The sequence below is a fragment of the Pinus tabuliformis genome, chromosome 2_1 (genome assembly GCF_031772625.1).
Source record: "Pinus tabuliformis cultivar Carrire ecotype Pingquan chromosome 2_1, CPIR1, whole genome shotgun sequence".
NCBI lineage: Eukaryota > Viridiplantae > Streptophyta > Pinopsida > Pinales > Pinaceae > Pinus > Pinus tabuliformis.
Window position 1 is genome coordinate 255,191,018 of NC_142299.1, and position 20,261 is coordinate 255,211,278.

The window sequence follows — 20,261 nt, forward strand, 5'->3', positions numbered from 1 at the left end:
TAAATTAGCAATGTTATTTGCTGACCTACATAGTATAAAAAAAAAAAAATAAATATAATTATGTAAAATATAATAATTATGTAGAAGGGCATGATAAAGATCATGACCCCTTTTGAAAGAAAGACACCCAAGGCTATATTTAAACTAGGGCCTTGTTGTGAAAACCATAATTCATTCTATGTATATATATATTCAGATTTTGTGTAAATTTTTAGTATTAGAGCCATAACGACCTAGTTGGATTATCCACTCGGTACAAATTGGGTTGTCATTGTACCATCTCCTATGCTGTTTTGCATATCCACTTGGTACAAATTGGGTTGTAATTGTACCATCTCCTATGCCGTTTTGCATACCCTATCGTTGATGCATCAATGTTGATTGCTGCCACCACGTTAGTTTCGACCCTGCCCCATTTGTAGCTTGCTGTAGACCAATGGCCACCATCAGCCCGCTTGAATCCCTATCGCCGCGTGAGTCTTGTGGCTCCCTGTTTGCTTGTCCTCCTTCACTGTCATGCCATCCATTGACATTCATTATAACTAGTTTAACTAGGCCCTGCCAACCCGTTTTTGCAATCGTTGTCCGTCAAATTCAATTGTTTGCCACTTGCTCATTATGCCAATCAATATAATTTTTTTCATACTTAGATCAATTTTTTACACACACTCTCTCTCTCTCTCTCTCTCTCTCTCTCTCTCTCTCTCTCTCTCTCTCTCGCTTGAATGAATTTGAGAAGAAACTTAACCAAAATGACGAAATATATGAGCTATTGAAGAAACGAAAGGAGTTAACAAAATCAAATCATTAAAAATTATAGTGCCATTCGAAAGGAGCAAACAAACCTACAGAAGTTGGTCAATCAAACCACAAACAAATGACTAATAATCACAATCAAGTGACGAATGCTTTAAGCTAGCTCATGCAATCAAGGAATGACATAAATACTCAACAAGACTCTTCGAATATGTCAAACCCAACAATCCCCCCCTTTGTCATTGATGGCAATATTCTTCTTCTCTCCCCCTTTGACATCAATGGCAAAGGTGTGCACAAGGACTTGCCTTGTTGAACTGCTCCTCTTGTCAAATTTCTCCCCCTGTCATGGTGCTCTTCTTATTGCTCAAGATATAAGGATTGCTGTCCGTATTTTGTTGTCTCCATAGTTAGATTTAAGAGGTCTTCATAGTCCAAAACAAGAGAGAAAACCATTGAAATTATCTTTCTCGCCATCTTTCTTCAAATCCGAGTTCCTCTATATTTTTGTGCTTCTCCTTAAGTCACTTCCATTCAACATTTTAACATTATTACATTCAGATGAGATGGTGAGAGATTGTGCCTCACTGTTGCTATTTTCCAAAGTGACCAACATTAAACTGAGCTTATACTCGACTGTGTAACATTCTTCTTTCTATAGTACTTTTGATGAGCCATTTTTCCTTGTGTTCTAGTAAAAGTTTCTGCAAGTTATTTCTACTAGAATATTTGACATCCAATCTGTGACTGTCTTTTGAATTCTTTTTACTTATTGGCAACTTTTTGCAATGCTTCAGTTTTTTTAGATGCTGCCAATTGCTCTCGCTTCAAGCTTCATTCCCAGATGTATCTGCTTGTTTGGAGGTTGCCTCTATTTGTGTCCATAATTTACCTGTTCTCATATCAAATCCTTGAGTCGAAATATTCAACTTCTGTAATAACAACAACATAGTTATTTGCTTATTAACATTAGATGGCCTTCTGTTGCTCCAATTTCTGTTTAGAGATCAAGTGGAAAATATCTTTAACAACAGTCCATTGGATAGATAGGAGATCATGTTCTTTCAAAGGAGATTTCCTAAGAAATGATCTATCAAAGAATGGTTGTTAATATAGCTCATCAAGGATTTCATAAGGAACATTTCACGGATAGCATCTACAATAATGATCAAGAATCACAAGCTCCCCCTAACTGTATGCATGGTCTCTTTTTGGCAGAATCCCATCATCAAACACTCAGAATATCAAGGATATCTTCATCAAGTCAACAACATGTGTTGTTGGCTGGAGAGTTTAGGAGATTTTTGGATTATATTTGCTTTCTTCTCCATACTTGTGTAATTCTCTTCTCTGGCATGGTTCTAGCTTGTGTAGGATCCCAAGTTAAGTTACAATCACATGCCATATGACCAATGTTATGACACTTGAAGCATTCTATGTTGTTCATGAATAAGAATTCATGATTTCTTCTTGCATAATTGCTTCTTGGAGATTGTCGGGGACCATAATGTCTATCTTTGTGGTATGCCCTACAATATTTTGCCATGTGTCCAAAGTTTGTACAAGAATAACAATAACCAAGAAATATACTTTGGTACCTGGGAGAAGAAGGTTTCCTTGATGTACTTTTGAAGTCTTTCTGCCTTGAGATCCTTGGATTATAACCATTGCTTCTTGCATCCTTGACATCATTTGCATTTCTTCTTGGAATAGGATTTCCTTCATTGTTGCCTTGACTCTTATCCTTGCCTTTTTTGGAATTGGGAGCATCAACATTTCTTTCTGGCTTCCTCACATCCTTGTTGTTTGAAGCTTTATCATTCTTGCTTGAGGATTCTCCTTCATAGACAAGACCTAATTTATCAAATGGGGACCTTTGATGGCTAAGCACGTCATCCAAGGCTTGAGAACTCTTAAAAAATTTGTCCATCCCTTCAAACTTTTTCTCAAAATCTTCCTTGATACGTATTGCTTCATTTTCTTCTGTTTTAAGGGAGATGATATTTGATTTCATTATGACAATTTCTTCATTTTCCTTAGCTAGACCGCTCTCCATTTCTTCCATGATCCTTGTAGCTTTACATGTTTCGGCCTTGAGAAGGTTGAGGTTGGATTTTAGTTTGAATATTTCTTCATCCTTTGCTTTTAATTGGAATATCATGGCGTTTTTCTCCTTTTCTACTTTATCAACCTGTCCTTCTATGATTACCAATGATTCAATTGTCTTCTCAGTTCCTCGTGCTTGTTTTCGTGCTTCTTCTAGTTGTGATCTAAGGGAGGAGACCTCTTCCCTGTATTGACCAATCTCTGCTTCAAGTTTGTTTAAGCTCTTGTGCCTTTATTCAAGGTGGCTTGACAAGTTATTTTCCGGTTTCTTTGCTTTATCCAATTGATTTGTCATGGATATAACTTCTTCATGATGCTTTCTTTTGCTTTGATGAAATTCCTTCTTAAGCTTGGCAAGATCTTCATCCCTTTCTTGTACTTGAAGCTTGACAAGGTCAACTTTCTTCATTGTTTGGTCTAGGTCACTAGCTAGTGCTTTCTTCTTAAGTTCCCTATTTTCCCTTTTCAAACTAATAATCTCTTCCATGACAGCCATAAGTTTAGTGAGGGGATCTTCTTCAAAATATTTTTCATTCTCTTCATCTTCTAGTTCTTCTTTAGCCTTGATGTCATCATTATCATTTTCAGCTTCTATGATGGGTTCTGGATTTCCATCTTGGTTTCCATCATCTTCTTGACTAGTGGTCATGGTCAATGCTCCTTTTGAGTGAAGGTCATGAAGTTTGTCCCATATACCCTTTGTTGCGAACATTTTCTTAATTTTTTTTTCTATAGAATCTGGTAGCCCATTCAAGATTGCCTTAATTGCTTTTGCATTATACTCCTTGGATTCTCCATCCATCATGCTATCAACAATCATTTATTTCTAGATTTCAATGCCTTGAGTCTTTAAGAAATTCTTCATTCTTGCTTCCCATATATAAAAGTTTCCATTGAACCATGTAGCCTTTACAAATTGATTGATTTCGACTTCGATGGTTGAGGGAGACAAATCCTTAGGAGGATTGGAGACTTTCTTCCCTGGCTTTGCCATTTGTGTTCTAATTGATCAACCTTCAAGCCATTAGGATTTGAGTGAAGGTACTCACTCTGATACTAATTGTTGGAAATACTGAGAGCAGGGCTGAATCAATATTTATTTTCAATTGTTATTTTTACGAGTTAAATCAATTATATTTAGAACAAAAAATGAAAAATAGGAATAAATTATTTCCTTAATATAATCTTTACAATAAATAAGGTATACTATATATAGGGCTCCAACGCATTGCCAAGCACCAACTTGGTATTTTGTGAGGATCTAACCTCTAGGGAACCAACCCTATCTTGTCAAGGCACCAACCTTGGATTTAGGAGCAGCAACTCCAAGGACACCAATCCATTATGTTGGGTCCCTATAATACTAGTGATTACCCCATTACTATTGTAGTTGTATCCCTTATTAATATTGTTGTGCCCCTATTGTCCCCATATTGTTATTACTGTGCCCCATAGAATCCCTCTATTTTATTTTTGTGGCTTTATATTATTATTGTTAGGTTGCCTGGGTTATATTGTGACTCCTTAGACTCCTATATATAGAAAGGAGGTTTTTTCATTTGAATCATCGAAGAATTGCTCATTTATGTAATGTAAAGGAGGTTGCCCCCTCAAAGAGGTTGAATTCTAAGGCATGGATCTCTCTTTTCTATTCTTTTGTGAGCTGGTTTCATAACATTTGGTATCAGAGCTTTGGATTCTAGGGTTTTGCTGCTCCAAACAGGTCATCATGGTATTTTCACTATAACTTTTTTTTTTGTGACATTTCAGAAGCTAAAAAAAAACCCATTTGAGAAGAAATAGCTCTGAATCTCAGGTCCGAATTTCAGAGCTTTTCGCACTATATTGCAGAGATATGATCTGAGGAAGTTGGTCTTTTTGCAGACTCTTGAATTACATTCCAAACAGGTGACCTGGGGAAAATCATCATAACTTTCTCTGTTATATACCTAGGGGGGATAATATGGGGTACCAAGGGAGGTACCCAAGGTAATAATGTAATAATGGGATGGGCCATAGTAATAAATAAGGTGGTTAACCCATATCATGTAAGGGACCACAAGTAGTTAATAATAATGTAATGGGCCCATGGTATTAGTTTGATGGTATGAGGGAACCATGGTAATGATCCATGGTATTGTATGTATGAGGCCTATATAGAGGCTAGAAACTCCACATGGAGAGACAGTGAATGATGATTGTATGAACAGGCATATGGCTTGTGGAGTGTTTTCCTTCCTTAAGGAGTGAATATATGGTGTTGCCCTACCTTAAGGGTTTGAGATCAATAAAGTGAATCATTTCTATATATTTCTATCTTGTTATTCTTGGGTATATTTATATTTTCATCTATAGTATTTCCGGGTTAGATCTATAACAATTGGTATCGGAGCTATAACAAGTGGCATCAGAGCTATAACATTCCCTCTGAGCATCGGATTGAAATTTAGTAAGAAGGTACAGAAAGAGGACGGATTGTAGTTTCTTGTATATCTTTTTCAAATCTAAAGGTCGAAACAGTAACTTGTGGCATGTCGTACAAGTTCGTTCTACTGAACTAGTCTATAATCAGGTCATCTTGGGAGATTGTGCATAACTCTTCCTTGGAGAATCCAACTTGGATCAGACTGGTGGCATTGGAAAGAGGACACAGAGGGCTACTACAAATCACAATTTTAGAACTGGATGATCCGAAATTGCAGAGATACATCAGATTCAATATCAAGCTTCTACAAAGTGAAAAAAGGTGTGTAGTTTCTTTTTAAATTTTTGCATAAGCTTGGTTTGAAAAATTAGTTTGAATCAGTGATTGATGACCCGAGGAAAGAAAATGCAAACACCTAGTAAGCAACCTGAAAGCTCTAGCATGACTTATGAAGAAGAGGAAGAAATGCAACATGATATATCAAAATTATGAGACCAAGAGCAACAAGTGTCACTTGCACAAAAAGCAACAGAATCTAAGATGGATGGTTTAAGGAAAGATGTAGAAGCTAAGATGGATGGTTTAAAGAAAGGTGTAGAAGCTAAGATGGATTGTTTAAAGAAAGGTGTAGAAGCTAAGATGGATGGCATGGACGCTAAAATTGATGCATGGATGATAAGATGGAAGAATTGAAGATAAATATGAATAAGTTGCTACAAGAAATTGTCACTAATGGTGAAAGGGTAGTAGAGGAAACTCATGATGAGAACAAAAGAAATGTTAATCATGATTCCATAGACTCTAATGTTGGATCGAAGACCCACCATATTCCAAAAATCAATATGAGGAAGTTTGATGGCAAGGATCCCGCAACATGGATATTACAGATGGAGCAATTTTTCGATGTCAATAATGTGCAAAACACACAAAAGGTATGTATTGCAACTTTATATTTGCAACCAAATCAGTTTGTATGGTATTAATGGCTTTGCTCTCGTAAACAAATTATCACTTGGGCAATTTTTACGGAAGACTTGACAACACATTATGAGGATACAAAAAGCAACACTTTTTTTAGGCAATTGACAAGTCTCAAACAAAAGGGTTCAATAATGGAGCACATTGAGGAGTTCCAAAAATTGAACATAAGGGTAAAAAATATTCCAGAGGAGCATAGGATTGATGTGTTCATAGGGACTTTAAAGGATAATATCCAACATGATGTTCGCCTTTGGGAACCTGATTCATTAGAGAAGGCATTCAGGTTAGCAAGAAAATGGAAAGCAAAATTATGGCAACCAGTAAGCATACCACTCACAACTATAAAGATGGAAGTGTTGTTTCCCTTAGTCTTCCACAACCTATAAGGTTGACACCACGAAAATTGGAAGAAAAAAGAGCAAAAGGGCTTTGTTACAGTTGTGATATCAAATACACTAAAGGTCATAAGTGTGCTGAGAAGAAATTATTCTACATAGATTGTGAAGAGGAAGAATAAAAGGAGCAAGAAAGGTCAAAAGAAGAGGATATACTCCAGGAACAAAGCCTAGATAAAGAAGAAATGAATCCGACCATATCTTGTAATGCATTGGCGGGAATTACCACTCCTCAAACCATCAAGATAGAAGGACAAATCAAGAAGAAAAAGGTAATAGTGTTGATTGATTTAGGAAGTACCCACAATTTTATTCATTGTAAGGTAAAAAAAGAATTGAATTGCTTCCTATATCCAACACCAGAGTGTCAAGTGATAGTTGCAAATGGAGGAACAATAAATTTCTCTGGAAAGTGCCATAATATCAAGCTATCCATGGGAGAATATGTATTGACTATCCCAATGCTTTCCATTCCAATGGGAGGTGCTGATGTTGTACTAGGAGTCCAATGGCTACAATCCTTGGGTACAATAGCTTTTAATTTTCAAGAACTTTTCATGAAATTTTCTGTGGAAGGGAAGGAAGTTGAATTAAGGGGTATTGCAGGGAAACCGGGAAAGATAATCAGCTCTAACGGTATGACAAATCTTCTAAAAAAGGAACAAAGAGGTGTAATTGCACAATTATGTTCGCTAGATGTTTCCACATTGGAATCATCTATTTCTCCAGATCTCCAAAAAGTATTGGACAATAATTCCCAGATATTTGAGACTCCCAAAGGTCTCCCACCTATTTGTGATCATGATCATGCTATTCATCTGATTCCAGGAAGTGTTCCTCCAAACATCAGGCCGTACAGATATCCCTATGCCCAAAAGAGTGAAATTGAACGTATGGTTGCAGAAATGCTAGAGGCTGGTATAATTCAACCGAGTCAAAGTTCTTTCTCTGCTCCAGTAGTATTGGTGCACAAGAAGGATGGATCATGGCGCATGTGTCCGGATTATAGGGAGATAAACAAGCTCACTATTAAAGATAAGTTTCCCATTCCTGTCATTGATGAATTACTGGATGAATTGCATGGATCAATTTACTTCACCAAGTTGGATCTTTGGTCAGGATATCATCAAATCAGAATGAAGACTGAAGACATTCCGAAAAAAGAATTTAGAACTCATGAGGGTCATTATGAACTTTGGTCATGCCTTTTGGCCTTACCAATGCACCTTCAACATTTCAAGGTTTGATGAATTCCATTTTCAAACCATTCCTTAGAAAAATTGTGTTAGTATTTTTTGATGATATACTAATCTACAACAAGTCTTGGAAGGATCATGTTGAACATGTTCACAGGGTGCTACAACTATTGGAGGAGGAACAATTATATGTAAAAAGATCCAAATGTTTCTTTGGAGTACAAGAGGTGGAATATCTGGGTCATATTGTATCTCATGAAGGAGTTAAGGTAGACCCTAGAAAAATTAAATCCATTAAGGAATGGAAAATCCCCACATCCATAAAGCATCTGTGAGGATTTCTCGGGTTGACAGGGTATTATCGCAAGTTTGTTAAGAATTATGGGAGAATAGCAGCACCTCTAACAACATTATTGAAGAAAGATGCATTTTCATGGACTCCAGAAGCAACAAAGGCCTTCGAGCATCTTAAAGGGGCAATGTGCCAAGCACCGGTCTTAGCTACACCAGACTTCACAAAAACCTTTATTGTGGAATGTGATGCTTCAGGAAATGGAATTGGTGTTGTTGTAATGCAAGACAAAAGACCTGTTGCTTTTGAAAGTCGTCCAATCAAGGGAAAGTTTTTACACAAAGCTATTTATGAGAAGGAAATGTTGGCAATACCCCATGCACTTAAGAAATGGCAACCCTACCTAATGGGAAGACACTTCAAGGTAAAAACAGATCATGATAGCCTTAAATACTTTTTAGAACAAAGATTATCCTCTGAAGAGCAACAAAAGTGGGTCACAAAGATGTTGGGTTATGACTTTGAAATCATCTACAAAAAAGGGAAGCAAATTGTGGTGGCAGATGCACTCTCAAGAAAGGATGAGGATGTGGAAGCATTGTTGTGCACCATTTCTATTATCCAACCAGATTGGATAAACGAAGCAAGGGAGGAATGGAAGAATGAAGAAGAAGTGTGGGCACTTATTCGAAAGTTACAACAAGACTCCAGTACGTCTGATACATTTAGCTGGAAAAATGATTCGTTATAGTACAAAAATCGCTTATACCTCTGTAAGAATTCCCAGCTAAAACAAAAGATTCTTATGGAATTGCACACTTCTCTATTACAACCTTTATCCATTCCAAGCCAACGTTGGGAGGAGGTTTCAATGGATTTTATCACAGGTTTACCCAAGTCTGAGGGAAAGAGTGTCATCATGGTGGTAGTTGACAGACTTATCAAGTATGCACACTTTTGTGCATTATCACATCCATTTAAAGGCAATATAGTTTCTACTGCATTTATGGAAACAATTCAAAAGCTACATGGAAACCCAAAGATTATTGTAAGTGACAGAGATCCCATTTTCACTGGAAATTTTTGGACATAATTATTTTCTTGTCTTGGTACTCAGTTAGCTCATAGCTCATCTTATCATCCTCAATCTGATGGGAACACTGAAATAGTAAACAAATGTTTGGAAGGATATCTTCGTTGCTTTGTATATGATAAATAGACACAATGGGTCAAACAGTTGCCTCTGGCTGAATGGTGGTATAACACTTCCTTCCATACAACAACAAAAATGACCCCATTTATGGCACTTTACGGATATCAACCACCATCCATCACATCATATTTAAGAGAAAATTCTAAGGTTCAAGCAGTGGAACATCACATCGAACATCAACAACATATCCTCCAACTCTTAAAGGATAACCTCATGTTGGCATAGAATAGAATGAAACAACAGGCAGATCAACATCACAACGAAAGAAGTTTTGATGTAGGTGATTGGGTATTCCTACGGCTAAAACCATATAAGAAGATGTCCCTCAAGCAAGCTAAGAAGGATAATAAATTATCACCAAAGTATTATGGTCCGTACAAGGTGTTGCAAAAGATTGGTACTATGGCATACAAGTTGGAGCTTCCTGTAGCTTCTTGATTGCACCCATTTTTCCATGTTTCATGTTTAAAGAAGGTTATAGGTGACAAGCTCGCAGTTCAAACAATATTGCCAGAACTTGACGAGGAAGGAAAAATTATATTGGAACCAGAAGTAGTCACAGAAACAAGAACTCGATAGTTACGAAATCGATCAATTTCGGAGTATCTTATCAAGTGGAAGAACTTATCCACTGAAGATTCCACATGGGAGGATGAGAATTTTATGTAGAAGCATCCAGAACTACTGAAGCGTTGAGGACAACACTTTTTTGAAGGAGAGGGGTATGTTGGGTCCCTATAATACTAGTGATTACCACATTACTATTGTAGTTGTATCCCTTATTAATATTTTTGTGCCCTTATTGTCCCCATATTGTTATTACTGTGCCCCATAGAAACCCTCTATTGTTATTTTTGTGGCTTTATATTATTATTGTTAGGTCGGCTAGGTTATATTATGACTCCTTAGACTCCTATATATAGAAAGGAGGTTTTGTCATTTGAATCATCGAAGAATTTCTCTTCTGAGGCACCAACCCCAAGGGCTCTGAACCTATCTTGTCAAGGCACCAACCCTGTCTTGTTCAAGGCTCCAACCTTCAGGGCACCAACCCTCTGGGCTCCAACCCAATACTATATTTTGTCTAGATATGTTTGATAGTAATTCTCTGCTCTCAAAATATTCTTCACTGAATTCTGTCAACCTACAACATCACTGCTATATTCATGACAACTTGTCTTCATATGGAGGAGTCTTCACAACTCTTCATATTTCCCAAAAATAGTATGCAGAAGTTACCTCATGATGATTTTAAATAGGCATCATGATTTACAACAATGTCTCCAAGATCTGTTGATGCTTTTCAACAGGATATCTTTGATAGGTTGCGCTAAGCCCTCAATGTCTGCAGAAAGATAATTCTCTATTTTCAACCCTCTATTCTTTACTGTTGTGGTAATTGTTTCAGGAGTGATTGCTTCTCACTGTTCTTATTGTCACGATATCTTACTTCCAAGAAACAAACTCACAAATGCTTCAATGCTAGCGTTGTCTATTTATCCCTTCAAATGATGACAAATTAAACATTATTTTCCCTTCACAGAATTGTTCAGTACTTGATTAATTCATCACAGGTCTGAGCCTTTCAAAGATTAACCCAATCAACAGAATTGATTTCCCTTCAGCTTCTTTCCTACTGGACCTTTGACTTTCTTCCTTCTTTCTTGATCTTTGGTTTCCTCTGTTCCTTCAATTTCATGAGTTGTGAACTATTACTTCTTCTCTCTATAATTGAAGCTCGACTACATCCATCAAGTGAAGTGTTTCAACTTGTATATATATATATATATATCTATATATATATATATATATATATATATATATATATATATATATATATATATATATATATATATATATATATATATATATATATATATATATATATATATATATATATATATATATATATATATAGATATGAGTTTTTACAATAAATGAAACAACCCATTCATTGGTGGAGGGGCCGACTTATGCATGAGGTGGTATATTAAAATATATTGGAGGGCCTTTTGTTAATATTCAATCAATTATAACTTAGCCTTTTTATAGAAATCACATTATAGGAGAGGCTATACCCATATTATAATAGAAGTCTGGCAGTCTCCATATGCCACGTCACCACTAATCGCAATCACAACTTTTCAGAGGTCTCTTACTATGCAATATATGAGAGAGGCCCTTTTAATATTCACAAGGCCCATATGGAGGTCCCACATGCCATGTTATTAATCCCAATTGTAATTATCCGAAATCCCGCAATCGCAACCCTTAACATCACTGATGTAACATGGTCGATATTCATATTGTCAATGAAACAAATGCGATATAATATTAAACAACAATTAATAAATCTGTCGGGTCCATAGCTTCATCACAATCGATGATCCATCGGGTCTATTGCAATCAGTGGTTTGGGGTCCACGCCCTTATCACAATCATCAGTCCGCAATACTATCGCAATCGGCGGGTTGGCCGTGTCAACTGTTATCACTGAAAATGCTGTAATTAAAATTTTTTAGCTTGGCTTAAAGTCAGGGTATTTTCGCAGCGCCAGAATTCTTTTTAGCAGTTTCGCAGCGCTACTTGTTTGAGTGGTTTCGTAGCGTGCTACGAAACTGGGGATTTGTTTGAGTTTTCAGTGAAGGTCCAAATCTTAGCATGCTTATTATACAGAGTTCTACTTCCCTCCAAGAATGTTGATGAGAGCAGTGGCAGTATGTTCAAGGAGACACCTTATGATGATGTAGCTATTGTAGGATTGTCATCAAATACGTTAAGGGAGTTATCTCTGAATTCTGGTTCGTGGGTGATTGTGAAAGATGTACATACTAATGTGGGAGACTTGCAGGAGATTTGGTGTTGAATCCTCTAGACAAAGAACCTATTAAATTTTATAAGTCATAGAGTGTTTGATATTTGGGATTGTCTTTTCACAATCTGTAACTTCTTTCACAAAGCAGGGCGCCACAATGGATTGAAAGATTTGTAAAATATTTATGATAAAGTTCATGTTCCCGTTTGTTGGGTATTGGTGTTCAAAGTTGAATTAGTAATGCGTTGCTTGGAATACTGGTCTTTTGAAATGCTTGTTCTCTTCTCCGGTGCTGCTGTAAGTACACAAGTTTCCAATGAACAAGGAGCTGAACGCTCACGCACTGCACAGTTATCAGTATGTGTCGGGGTTTGTGTAGCAGTCATTGAGGCTCTTATGATAGGATATATTTTACTCTCTATCAGAGATGGATGGCACTTCACTAGGGAGCAGATTGATAAATTTTCGCCTTCTAGACTTGATGGTATCGACGCCAAGAAGGAGGCTAATTTGCGGAAGTCCTACTGCAGCTTTATCAAAGACATTGGCGCGCATTTCCAGCTGCCTCAGGTAGAAGAAGTTGGTTTGGTTCTTCGAAGATGTGACAATGCTGTCCTATGAAATTCGGCACAAGAGGGACCCAACTGCTGCTGAACGTATTAGACAAAAAGAGTGCTATGAACAACAGAATAAGTTGGTAGTCATGGCGGAGCGGATTCTCCTTGCCACGCTGGCCTTTGATTTTAATTTCAAGCCACAACATATTGCTGCTGGAGCTATCTTTCTCGCTGCTAAGTTTTTGAAGGTTAAACTGCCATCAGATGGAGAGAGGCCTTGGTGGGAGGAGTTTGATGTGACTCCTCAACAGCTTGAGGAGGTTAGCAATCAAATGCTGGAGCTATATGAACAAACTAAGTCAACGACAACATCCACTTCAAGTGACATTAGCTCTCCTCAAGGTCAAGCACCAAATATAAATTCATGTACTGCCAAGATTGGATGTGATACCATGCTTGGGCATGTAAATCAAGGTTCAGCAATTCCAAAAGCTTTTACAAACTGGTCAAAAAGAGCATATCTGAAGCAATAAAGAACTCAGCCACTGAGAGTGAACTAACGTTAATGGCCTTCCTGATGATGTTACCAAGTATTGTCCTGCACTAATACCTCGCTCAGATTTTCAGTCACTGAGATTTGTTTCGAAAGCATGGAGGAGTTTCATCCTGAGCAATGAATTTTATATGGCAAAGAAAACTAGCTGGCACCCTTGAAGAGTGGCTTTATGCGCTGACTGCAGATTCATGTAGTGGCAAAATGCAGTGGCAAGTTCTTGATTCTGCCCGTGGTAAATGGGAATTTCTTCCATCCATGCCTGGTCCTTTGAAGAGAGCTTTTGGGTTTGCTGTGATAGATAAAAAATTAATGGTCGTTGGTGGATTGGTTGATAATGGCTACTCAGCAGAGGCTTCAGCAGATACATACAGTTATGATCCAATATTAAATAGGTGGAGTTTGCTCGCAAAGATGAATGTGGCACGTTTTGAATTTGTTTGTTCAGTGGTTGATGACCTTGTTTATGCAATTGGAGGTCATGAACCAGATGGGGAGGGTCTGTCTAGCGTTGAGGTATTTGATAGGCAACGAAATAAGTGAACTCTAATAGAGAGTCTGAAACGTCCAAGATGGGATTGCTTTGCTTGTGGACTGGAAGATAAGCTGTATGTCATGGGCGGCCGTTCAAGTTTCACCATTGGGAATTCAAGAGGCATGATAATTCTCATAATCTGGTGTATTTTCGTTCTCAAGCATGACTTGGTCATTTTCGTTCCTCTTGTTCAGTCTTGAAAAAGAGTCCCTTGGTTTCGTGGCAAGTTCGAATTCTTTGATTAATGATATATTGTCGGTGACATGGCGGCACACCTGTATTGTTCTAAGATAACATTCGAAGATGGTAAACTTGTTGCGCAGATCAGAGAGGCACGTGCAGAGCATCTAATAAATAATCTCTGATAACACTTGGCGTCCTCGAATGTATATGCTTATCATAACAAATAAACAATACCATTACAGTTGCCAAAAGTGACTCATATACATACGGCTTCACATGTTCTTACAAAGAAAAAGGCTGGTGATGTATATATGCCGATTAAAAAAACCAAATTGTCATGAAATTGCCGCAACCAATCTCAGAGTATTCGGGTGCCTTGATAGGAATTGAGCAGTAATGCAAAAATATTCAATTTTGAAGTCGTATCAGTTAGGGATACATGGACCAGAAGCAGATGTTGGTACTTTGTGTGTTGGACCAGGTTATATATTTCATTATTTTAAGGACACATAAGAAGTCTCAGAGGTTTGATGTGTGAAGAATGCAAATGTTCCTTTGAGTTATCGCTTGCTGATACTTCAGCTGGTACCAAAAAAAAAAAATTGAGAATTTCCGTTCCACCCTAAGATGTATTAAGTTTTGGGCAAAAGATAGAGACGGTGGTGACTAAGCATGCCTGCAAACATTGGGAAATTCTGTCAGCGGCCATACATCAACACTGTGGGCGGTTTTCTTTTGACTTTTCCAGAGACAGAATGGTCTTTTGCAGCGATGATTTAACATTAATGGTCTGAGATACAAGCATAAGCCCAGCAGAGAGAGATTCAGTACTCTTACATTCTATTTTGCCAATTCAAAGAATCCCTTGCTACTTTTTATTCGTCTTTTATAACTCAGCATTCACAAAGGAAGACATCAAGCTTTGAGCTCAAAGAAGTTTATTGGGGAAGAATATGGAAATACAAACATGTGGAAAGCTTATTGATTCTTTGCTTGAAAAGGTTCTCTGTATGAACATCCTGTCTTCAGATTACTTCAAGGAATTGTAAAGGCTGAAGACCTACCATGAAGTTATTGTTTTGTCTTCTCTACAAATTTTTACCATGAAGTTGACAGTGAAGCAAATGCATGGGCTTCTTAAGCACGAGGATTCTCCATATATGAAATGTATTGGTTTCTTGTACCTGAGTTATGTTGCAGATCCAAGGATGTTATGGGGATTGGGTTGAGTCTTATGTTAAGGACGAGGAGGAATTTTCTCCAGGATAAAAGGATGAAGTGACCTCTTGATGTGTTACAAGTTTCAGTGGATGCAACTTTTGGAAAAGTGCAGCCATAAGCACAGTGTTAGCAGAAACCAGTAAAGAGGACTGTGTTTTTAAATCACACAGCAGTTTCGTAGCGCGCTACGAAACTGCTGTAGGTGATGATTTTAAAAGCGCAGAGCAGCTAGTGTGACACGGTGAGCGGGAGTTTGAGGAAAAGGAACAGATGTCTATCAAAGACCACCTACAGCACATCAGAAACCTGGCATCACTCCATACTTGGGGTTATTAAAGGATTTGGGAGCAGACTGCTATATGTTAGGAGAATGTTGGGAGACAGAAACCATTATAATAGGAGCACACCTTCCGGTCATTTAATGAGCTATCAGCGCTCTTAAACATCCTAAATCACCATCCATTGCACCTGTAGCTCAGCTATATCAGATTAATTGAAGGAGGACATCTGTTAAAGCATTCAAGAAAGCATCAAGCATACGAGGAGAATGAAATTAGTATTTTATTTTGATTAGGATAGTGTGTAATTATAGTTCAGCATATTTGTAATTAATGCATTAGTGAGTAGCATGTAGGAATAATTAATAGCCACCTTCGAGGCTCCCCTCATGCTGGAGGAGGATGCTCGAGGTGTTTTAGTTTGCTTGCCTATATATGGGCCAAGGTTAGATGTAGAGAGGGTTGGACTGTTAATACAAAAACAGAGTTTTTTAGAGCTTATGTAAAGACTGTTACAGTAATGGCAAACAGGGTTTTTTCTTCCCAAGATTCTCAATGCATCTTTTTGTTCAAATGTGATGGTGGTTTAGTTTCTTAATGTTCTTTTTACAGCCTTGTTATGGCACAATCCCTCAGAATTCATATTATATGCTCTGACTTCCTGTGTGCTTGACAAGCTGTGGGTTTTGGTGAAGCATGTTTGAACATCACTCAGAATTCATTTTTTAATGCTCTGACTTCCTGTATGTTCAACAGGCTTTGATTTAGGTAAATTATGTTTGAACCTCTGATGATGCAAAGAGCCTTGGCTTCTATGAGATGACTGTGATTTGGTTTATTAACTGTGAGAGACTCCATAGCCCAATGAAGACCAATTTGATGTATGTCCAACCAGCTATATTTTTATAAATGTGTGAAGAGTTAGCCCTCTGTTGTTGTGATTAATTTTCTATCAAAAGCCTGTGAGAGAGCCCTCTCTGATTAGGAAGGCTAATTCCTAGTCTAAAGTCTGGTCTGAAACAGTTACATGAAGCCTTGCTTGGTTGCAGCCCCTAGTACTGGTTTTGTGATAACATCAACTCTTAAGATTTGTGATATGACTCCCGACGAGGTGGACATGATATAACATAACAGTGTATTGTAATGGTCTGGCGGATCTGCAATACACATATCACAATCGACAGAGTTGGGGTGGTGATACATAATAAACTTTTATGGTTTGCGATTTGCGACATGCGATATTGTATTAAGGCGTATTGCAATGGAACCATAGGTCCGTAATACATATCAAAATTGAAGGATTTGAATTTAACACAACTTTAAGACTTGCGACACGGTGATGCGATATTGTATAGGGTTGTTACCATAACCTATTTCGGGTCCGCAGTAATATCACAATCGAGGTTTTACGCGGTGACAACCCTTTAAGACTTGCGATATGAAACTTCCGATGCAACAAATGCAATATTCCTTTAAAGCTTGTTCTATTGGAACGATCAGGTCTGCAGCTCAAATCACAATCACAGGTTTTGTGTGGTGGCATATAATAAAGTTGCCGATATAGGCCGCTGATGTGTTTTGTGGTCTTTATTGTTAACTCCTCCGTTATGGATTCTCTTTCGATACCTCTTCTTTGATGGCTTTTGATAAATTGTTCTGATGGCTCTACTACTTTTATTCTATTTGTATATATGTATTTAATCCCATCATATCATCATATATCAAACATTCATCACTATGAGCATTATGATCAATGGGCATCAATAGGCAACATCATGTATTAAAGAATTTGCCATCATAAACACTGCTATATTGACATCAATGAAAACCTAGATTAACAATCTCCATATATCAAAGAATTTTCCATCACAAACACTGCTATATTGACATCAATGATAACCTAGATTAACAAACACAAATTTCTTAAAAGAAACAACACCAAGAACCTATTTACGTGCAAAGAAAAAATGATTCAGATAGTGAAGAGTTAGATGAAGAGGAAGATGAGACTCTTTAGAACTTTTCCCAAATTTTTAAAATGAAGAAGCAACACAAATATCACTTGTGGCTATCACAAGGATAGCCAAACCACAAACATTAAAATTAAAAGGACATATCAAAAATAATAATGTAATGGTCTTAATAGATATTGGAAGTACCCATAATTTTGTTGACATGAACCTGGCAAAAAGACTGAATCTTTTCATATATCCAACGTCCAATATGAAGGGAAAAATAGTAGATGGAGAGAAGATTGAAAATGTGGGAAAGTGTTACAAGGTTAAATTACAAATTCAAAGCAATAATTTAGAGTCTCTGTTTTACACACTACCTATGGGAGGAGTAGATGTAGTCTTATGAATACATTGGCTACAACAATTAGGCACTTATTTCGCCAATCATCAAAAGTTAAAATGGCAAAAGAAAAACATACAAATTATTTGGATTCCAACCACTCCATAGTCAAATTGTATCTTCTCAATAGATGATGAAGTTAATTAGGAAAGGAGCACCAGACTATACGAACCAATGTCGTCAGATGGAATCACTGTCCTCAGAAGTAGTCAGTGATGAATAAATTTAGATTCTGGAATTAATTAAAAAACACAAGGTTTTCCAAGATATTCCCTTGTAGATGCCTCTTGAAAGGGAAATTGAGCACATAATCGAAGTCAAGGTAGGGTCAAACTCTATCAACATTAAACCGTATGGATATACCCATCATTATAAAACCAAAATTAAAAGAATAGTTCAAGACCTCTTTAAATGTGGTATCATTACAAAATGTAGAAGCCCTTACGTTGGTCTTGTGATTCTTGTTTGAAAGAAGGATAGATCATTCAGACTATGCTTAGATTACATAGGACTAAAGAAGATAAAAATTAAGAACAATTTCCCTATTCTCTTCATAGATAAAATGTTAGATGAACTTCATAGAGATAGATTTTTTCAAAATTTGACTAGAGATCTGAATACTACCAAGTTAAAATAAGATTAATGGATACCGTGAAAACCGCCTTCAAAACTCATGGAGGTCATTACGAGTTTAAAGTAATGCCTTTTGGTTTAAATAATGCTCCAACGGATTTCTAGACTACTATGAATGAGGTATTTCGACCATACTTCAAGAAGTTTGTGCCTTTTTTTTATGATATCCTTGTATATAGTAAAACATAGAAGGGACATTTACAACACTTGGGACAAGTTCTTATTTTACTTGAAAAAAATCAGTTTTATATAAAGATATCCAAATGTAGTTTTGGAAAGTAGTAGTAGAGTACCTCATACATGCAATATCCAAAGGAGTAAAGGTAGATCCCAATAAGATCAAGACAATTGAGGAATGCCTAAACCAATTAACATCTCCAAATTAACAGGATTTTTAGGGTTGACATGATACTACCGAAGATTTATTCAAAATTAAGCCCATATAACTATTCCTTTAACGAATATTTTAAAGAAAAATTTGTTCTTGTGGGATTATCAAACAAAACAATGTTTTGAAGTATTAAAGGAAATCTTGTCAATTGCACTTGTATTATCAACTTCCAATTTTCAAAACCCCTTGTAATTGAATGTGATGCTTTTGGGTTCAAAATAAGAGCCATATTAATGCAAGATGACCATCTCATAACTTTTGAGAGTAGGAAGCTAAGTAAAAGGGAGTGCTTGAAATCAACATATGATAAAGAGATGATTGTTGTCATGAATGCCCTAACCAAATGGTGATAATATCTTCTAGGAAGCAAATTCTTGATATGTAGAAATCACAATAGCACGTTGTACCTTCTACAACAGAAAAGACTTTTAGTAGAGCAACAAAAATGGTTGGAGAAAATATGAAGATCCATTATTATTTGCAATCTTAACTATAGTTCCATAATGGTTAGAAAAATTTGAAGTGAGTAATTCGGAGAATCCATAAATATGTAACCTAATCAACAATCCTATATATAACTCAAAATTCAAATGGAAGAATGACATCCTTTGGTATCAAGGATGAATGTATCTAAGCCCAACCTCCAAATTCAAATCCAAAGTTCTCGAGTGTCATGACTCACTAGTAATTGGACATGTGGGATTTTTCAAAACCTATTATAATGCACATCAATCATTTTTTTGCAAAGGGATGTAGAAGGACATCCAAAAATATGTGACATAATGCTATCAATGTGAGAAAAGCAAAAATAAAAATATTATGACAACATGATCGCTCCACCCCTGCATTTTCCAAACCAGAAATGGGAAGAAATATTGATGGACTTCATTAAGGGCTACCCATGTCAAACGAGGAGGACAAAATCCTTGTGGTGGTATGTCGACTCACAAAAAAAAAACTTAATGGGCATAAATAGATCAGACTCAACAAAACAACTTGTTGAAGTATTTTGCAAGAATATTTACGAATTGCATGGGTTTCCAAAGATTATTGTTAGTGACAGATGCCAAATTTAAAGGAAACTTTTGGAAGGACTTCTTAAAACAAATTTGGAAATCCATCAACATGAGTTCAACCTACCACCCCCAAATAGATAACTAAACTAAGATTGTCAATAAATTCTTGGAAGCCTATTTTCATTGTTTTGTAATAGATACACTAAGAAAATGGTTCAAATGGTTACATTTGACATAATGGTGGTATAATTCCACTTATCACACTTTAGCAAAAATGCCACCATTTCAAGCTCTCCACTATTATGAACTCCCTCAATGGAAGGAGTTAGCCATAAATGATATAAAAATTCTAGTAGTAAA

At 36.8% G+C, this 20,261-nt stretch overlaps 2 pseudogenes; both read left to right on the forward strand.

Moving 5' to 3' along the window:
- Window positions 1-13,294: 13,294 nt before the first annotated feature.
- On the forward strand, window positions 13,295-14,024 carry LOC149199676 (F-box/kelch-repeat protein At1g67480 pseudogene; annotated as a pseudogene).
- Window positions 14,025-14,960: 936 nt separating this feature from the next.
- On the forward strand, window positions 14,961-15,236 carry LOC149199677 (pre-mRNA splicing factor SR-like 1 pseudogene; annotated as a pseudogene).
- The last annotated feature ends 5,025 nt before the right edge of the window (window positions 15,237-20,261 follow it).